Below are 6549 nucleotides of genomic sequence, written 5' to 3' on the forward strand. Positions count from 1 at the left end.
GAGAGAGAGAGAGAGAGAGAGAGAGAGAAAGAAAGAAAGAAAGAAAGAAAGAAAGAAAGAAAGAAAGAAAGAAAGAAAGAAAGAAAGAAAGAAAGAAAGAGTTTATCTACTCATTTAGAAAGCAGTCACTGAGTAGCAGCCACATGCTGGGTATCATGACCAGATTCAGAGCCTCCCAAGATTCAGTTCCTGACCTCAGATGAAAAGTATGGGGTTTGGAACCGCACCTCCTGAAGTAGAATCACAAACCTACCATTTACAAGCTCCATAAATTTTGGCAAGATATTTTATCTCCCCAACCCTCACTTCCTGCATCCGTAAAGCGAGGTTAATGCTGCTTATCTCTTAAGGTACATTTGAAGATTAACTGAGACATAAGCACTTAGAAAGTAAATCAGATCAAGGCAGGCTCTCACTTAAAACCCTCCGGAGGGTTGCTTGGAAATGTGGAAGAGTTCAAAGTCCTTAACGTGGTGACCTGAACTGGCCCAGGTTTATCTCCCTCTCTCCACATCTCCTGCTCTGTGTTGCCTCACTCTGTGTTTCCCAAATACTACCCTCTCCCTGTTTCTCCAGCATCCCCGGGACACTCCCACACAGGACCTGGCTACTTCCCCTGGTCATGACCCCTCCTTCTGGGGAGTCACAAGCCTGTGTTAAAGCTGTTCAGGTCTCTGTTCGGAGCCCACCTCCTCAGAGGCTGCCCTCCAGCCCATGATTGCTCTATATTTTTTACCCACTTTGTTTCTCTTCCTGGCCATGATTTCTGCCTGATATTATGTGATATGTATGTTTCTTTTCTATCTCCTCTTTTGGAATGAAAAATCCACAACAGCAGATCCTTTGTTTATTTTTATCGTTGCTGTCTCCCTGTTCCTGAAACTGTGCTTGATACTCAAATATTGGCTAAATAAATAAATGATAAATATTTCTTCACTCTGTGCTTGGTATATAGTAGGAACTCAATAAATGTCAGTTCTTTCTTCACCCTTCTCAGCAAGGAATTTAAACTTTACAGCTGAAGATAAGGCAGCATGAGATGGATTTTTTGGGATTTAGTTAAGCCACTTGGATCTTTTTACATCCCAATAACTGCATGCTGCAGAGCCCAACAGAAAGTGAATCCTCGTTTTATGTTCTAATCGATTTGTACCACATAAAGTATGTCTAGGGTGATAAGAGCAAGTGTTAGAAAAAAATAAAGAACTAGAACAACTCATGGAATTTGCTCATTAGTCTTTGTCCTCTCTAGCACTGCTTGCCTTGAAAGGAGCAGTCCGGAGAAAGCACTGCACTGACTGCAGGAGTGAACATCACAATTAACGAATTTTCCTTTAATGAACCTCACTATTGAAAGATGCATGAATGAAAACTATTTCTGCCCCTTCTTTTGAGTGAATTGCACAGAAATGTTTCTTTGCTGGACCGAATCCTTGGATTCATGAGCTGTCCTGTCACCACGGATACCTATCTCTCCTGTGCGTTGGCTCCCCAAAAGGTAGAGGAAGGATTGGAGTAAATGATTTTTAAAAGTGCAAGGTCCTGAGTTCGATCCCTGGTACCAAAACCAAACAAAACAAAAACAAAAGACGTTTAAAAGCTCTAGATAGGAATTCCATGTGATGTGCTTTCCTGTCACCTTCCTGTGATCTTCCTTTCCTATTCAGTGAATTTACCTTTTCCTCCCCTTTTCTCATTTATGTGTCAAGTCACTAAGGGCCTCAGAAAGCATTATCTAATGTTTCTGAGAATACTTGGGGCAGAAAGAATGGCAGCTTGCCATGCTAGCGTTTATTTTCAAATAGGGAGAATACATATTTTAGAGATGACAGTAAGTGGTAGTGAAAAGGAAAATTGAGTTCTGTAGTAGCAACACTTGGGCAAAGATAACTTTTGCACAGTGGGCTGCCCAAAACATGCTACTTTGCATGAGGGTTATTTTGAGCTGAAGACAACTGAAACAGCAGATAAAAGAAAAGCCCTCCATGAATTTCCCTCTGCAAAGGAGCCCCCACCCCTCATCCACATCGGGAAGAAATTACTCTTTTATCACTTAGAAATGGCACTCGCTAGAGTCTGCACAAAAAAACAAACCTGATTGAAAGAATCGTTATCTGTCATTAATTCCCCCCTCTGTTTACCTCCCTACCACTTGCCTCCCCTAGAAGCCCAAACACTTTTCCTTTGTATTGTCACTTCACAAAGCTGTTCTTTTTTAAAATGGTGTGCGGGCTCTCAGGCCTAATTACTTACTCGTATTTTCCCTTTCTTTTACATGAGACCTTTTGGTGCATATGATAATTAAAATATCAACATCAAATACTACTGGTATGCCTTTTTGCCTCTTAGCCTGTCTTTTGTCAGTTCATTTTGCCTGGAATTTATGAAATGTCAGTTTATTTTCCCAGCGAGTGAACGTAAGCAAATAGAGGGCGAACTATTTTGTGCCGCCATTACAGCTGCTTTGGTTCTTCCTGCATTCCTATATCATGCCACAGAGTTCTCACAGCAGATATCAGTTATCACTCACAATTTGTGCGTAAGGAAATGGTCTCCAAGGGGCATCCAGCCAGCCAGTCTTAGAACCAGGCTAGCAACCCTGGTAACCTCACCAGAGTCCAAACATGCTTCATCCCACACTGGTGACCCCAGGACTGCTGCATGGTGACCATGTGACCTTGATCCAGCTGCTCGATCCTTTGGCCTCAGTTTCCCCAGCTGATCTCTGTAGTGCTTCCGTCAGGGGTTTCTGATTCAGCCACAAGCTGTTGTTATTTCTCTGTGCCTGAAGTCACTAAGAGACAATGACTGAGAAAACAGCAGGAGACTTACTGGGTCCACGGGAAGCACCCTGGGCTATTTCAATGACTGGAGATGTGTTTGACTGAAGGGCAGAGTGAAGGACAGGTTGAGTTTTGGCACACTGAGATAGATGAGAAGGGAATTAAATCAGAAGAAGGGAAAATAGGCTACATTACTCTGAAGTCCTGCAAGACCAAAGTGAGGGTATGAAGGAGGCGTGGTATGTGTCAGACTCCATCTGGGGAAACAAGGGGGTGAGAAAGCTCTCTGAGGATAGATGTAGAAGAGAGTGAAGTTCAGCTTGAATTTATAGCCTAAGCATGGGGCTCAAAATTTCTAAAAGCGTGAGATTAGGGCATTATCAAAATGTATGAAGATATGAGTGCCTGTCTTACCGACGCTCATCCATATTTAAAATACACCGACCGTCTCCACCACGTCATGGAACCCTGTTCACACACTGAACAGACGCTTCCTCATCCTGCCAGGTAGAATGCTACTGAATTAACAGTTATAATTTGTTTTCCACTTTTTAAAGAAATGCTTAAAATTTCCCTAAACAAAGACATACTTTACCGACATTTTAAAACACAAACCGAATGCCAAATGAAATGGCAGGATTTGAGAGCTCTTTAATAAATGCATACACTTTAAAAGCCTGAGTGTACACACTCATTTCAAGTACATGTTATGAAATAATTTACTCTCAGTCTGTTTTGAATAATTATACAAAAATAGTTCATAAGCATAATAAATCTTTAACATAACCTCTTCTTGCATGCTGTTCCTGAAAGTCTCAATTTGAAGATTATACTTAATGGAATTGTCTGTCAATTTCCATCATTAGCACTGAGGGCAGATGGCTCTTTGATTGTGCGTTTAATATGCAGGAAACTCTCTGCCTCTGCTGCTTTCGAGTTAGCCTCCTGACAACTCACATTCTGATGGCTGGCTTTCTTTTCAGGGAGCTGTTTCCTTTAAACACGAGACTTCGTGTATCATAACAAATAAATATATTCAGAAATGATTTTTTATCCTTCATTTGCTCACCTCCCATATCAGCATTCGAGGTGCAGCTTGCTTGGCATTTGTCATAGAGACTGCATTAAAAGGGGGTGCACGGAGCTGCCACTGAAGCTGGGGACCCCACAGCCACAGATGGATGGGGGTTGGGATTTGTCTGCGGCAAGGACAAGGACACAGGATCTGAGTTGCAGAGGCCGCCTCATTCTTTTGCCTTGTCCTTGGCACACGCATTCTGTCTTGGCAGGGAGGGTCATCACTGGTCTAGGGTTTGCTTTACATCTCTTGCTGATATGGATTGGGCTTTTCTCCCAGAATTCCACCTATACCGTAATGTTTTTTAGTTCAATGTGCCTCCGGTGTGAATGGAAAAATAGGAGTATAAAGAACGTAGTTCATGGCTCTCCCTTCTGATGGGCACCAGACTGGATGGAGGACTTCAAAGGGAGAATTGGTATCACCATTTTAATATGCTCTGAACAGCTAATAATACATGCACCCCTGTGTATACCAAAATAAACAGATATAAATTTACAGTATTTGTGAATCTTGTGTAATGTAGTAGTAGCAAAAGCAGGTTTTAGAATTGTAGGACTGAGGTTCAAATTTTAATTCCTCCTCTTGGGAGGGAGAATGGAACTATGGCAAATATGGTGATTCTGGGGCCTATCTGGGTGGATTTAAATCCTATCCTTCAGCTACCAGATGTGTGACTTTGCTTGTGAACCCAGCCTCTCAACACCTCTGTTTATCTGTATAGTGGAAATGAGAATAAGGTTATCGTGAGGATTGGCTGAAGTGAGGTGTATGACATAGAAAAGCACCCGAAGAATGCTAGTCAAAGGTAGCAATTATACTCCAGACTTTGTGTAATACTGGGCACGTCATAACTGTTAAAATGAAAATAATACTATCACTTATCACAGAGTGGCGTCACTGTTGTAACGAGATGCTACCAGCAGACCACGAAGCGTATTTGTGATTACTATTCGATTTAGCAATTATTTGCATTGCTTGTCCAAAGCCCCTCTGTATGCAGTTCCCTTAGCAAAGAATTTTCCCTCTGGGCCGGGAATTCAGCTCAGTGGCACTGTGCCTGCCTTGCAAGGGCAAGGTCCTGAGTTCGCTCCCTGGCACCAGAAAACAAACAAACAACAACAGCAAAAGAATTCTCCCATGTTATGGGTCACCAGCCACCTGAGGGAGAAGTGAAGGGTAGGGGGACAAGCTGAGGCCCTACTGGATAGGAACCATGATTCTTGAACAATAACGTGAGTCCAGAGAACAGCAGTATTTGATTCGCAAGAGTTCAATTTGCATGCACCTTTTTTCTTTATCGCGTGACTATAGCTGCACACTGCTCACCGAGTATGACGCCTGCGTGTGATCCACATATTGTGCTGCAGATGCATCTTCATTAGCAATGAGAGTGGTATTAGAGATGGGTAAATTGGATCATTTAATATCATTGCTCTTACCTCCAGAAAAAATAAATTGAGATATTTTTCCCCATTAGAGTTAATAAGACTTGAAAGGCTAAATTTTCATTAGGAAGGCAAAAGCATTCTTCTAAATCCTGTGTCTCCGAAGAAGGGCTGAGGGCGGAAAGGCAGGAAGCCCGGTGGCATGGTCACCACCTTCCAGGGTAAAATCATGTCCACATGGACTCTGCTTCTCTGCTCTTTGGGAGTTGAAAACTTCACTGACAGAAAGAGCTCTTTTGAGTTGCAAATCCGCATTTCTCTGCTCTGAAAAGGAATTGAGGGCTCCCTTCATCCAGGACTCTCTCTGCCTGTTTCCCACATCCTGGTCATGCTCTGGACAACTCCTCCCTCTTCGGGCTACCTGTGGGGTTCGATGTTTAGTGTTTTCCTAAAAGTAGGGCCTGGGGCAGGGACTTGGGACTTGGGGGTGGTGCTTTATTTGGGACATGGTCCCTAGGGATAGATGTGGGAGACCAGAGAGTGAGGGGATGAAGGAAAGCCACAGTAAGGATGTGGGGTTGAGGTCATTGTGCTGTGGCCTGGAGCCTGGATTGCACCAGGACATCTTAGAATCCTGCGGAGCACCTTCCAGAGTGATCTGCTTCGTGCACAAATGGTCTGTGCAGTGGCAGCTCTGCCTCCACTGGTCTCTGGAGACATTAACTTTGTGCTCAGGGGCAGTGCTTGGGTTCAGATCCAGTGGAATTCTAGAGGCGCAGGGAAAATGTGGTAACTGAAGATAAACAAACAAAACAAATATATGAGAGCTTCAGGTGAGAGCCAAGTGGTACAGGAGGCCTGAGGCTGTCCTGGGGCCATCCAACCTGCTGTGGCTGGAAACAGAGAGGGCCAGGCAAGGGGAAGCTGGACAGTCCAAGCACCGCCATAGTCAGAAAGGTGATTAGCACCTGATGAGTACTTGTGTATCCTTCATTCACTAACAAACATGAACTGAGTGTGTCTTATTTGTCAGCTTTTCTTCTGGGCTCTGGGAATACAGTAGTGAACAGAAGAAAAGAAATAAATGATATCATTTCAGCTAGCAGTGTCCTATAAAAAAGATAAAACAGGTAAGGGGAAAGAATGACAAGGATGGTGCATTTTTATTTGCGGTAAAGTGTTAGATAAAGTGGAAAAAGCAGCACTGAATGAAATAACTGGCATGAGCCAAGTGAAGGTGGGAGGAGGGAGGGCCGCGAGGTGGCAAAGTGTTCCAGGTGGAAATGTAGCAGGATGGGAG

The sequence above is a fragment of the Fukomys damarensis genome, unplaced genomic scaffold, assembly GCF_012274545.1.
Source record: "Fukomys damarensis isolate Sample0158 unplaced genomic scaffold, DMR_v1.0_HiC HiC_scaffold_37, whole genome shotgun sequence".
In the NCBI taxonomy this organism is placed as follows: Eukaryota; Metazoa; Chordata; class Mammalia; order Rodentia; family Bathyergidae; genus Fukomys; species Fukomys damarensis.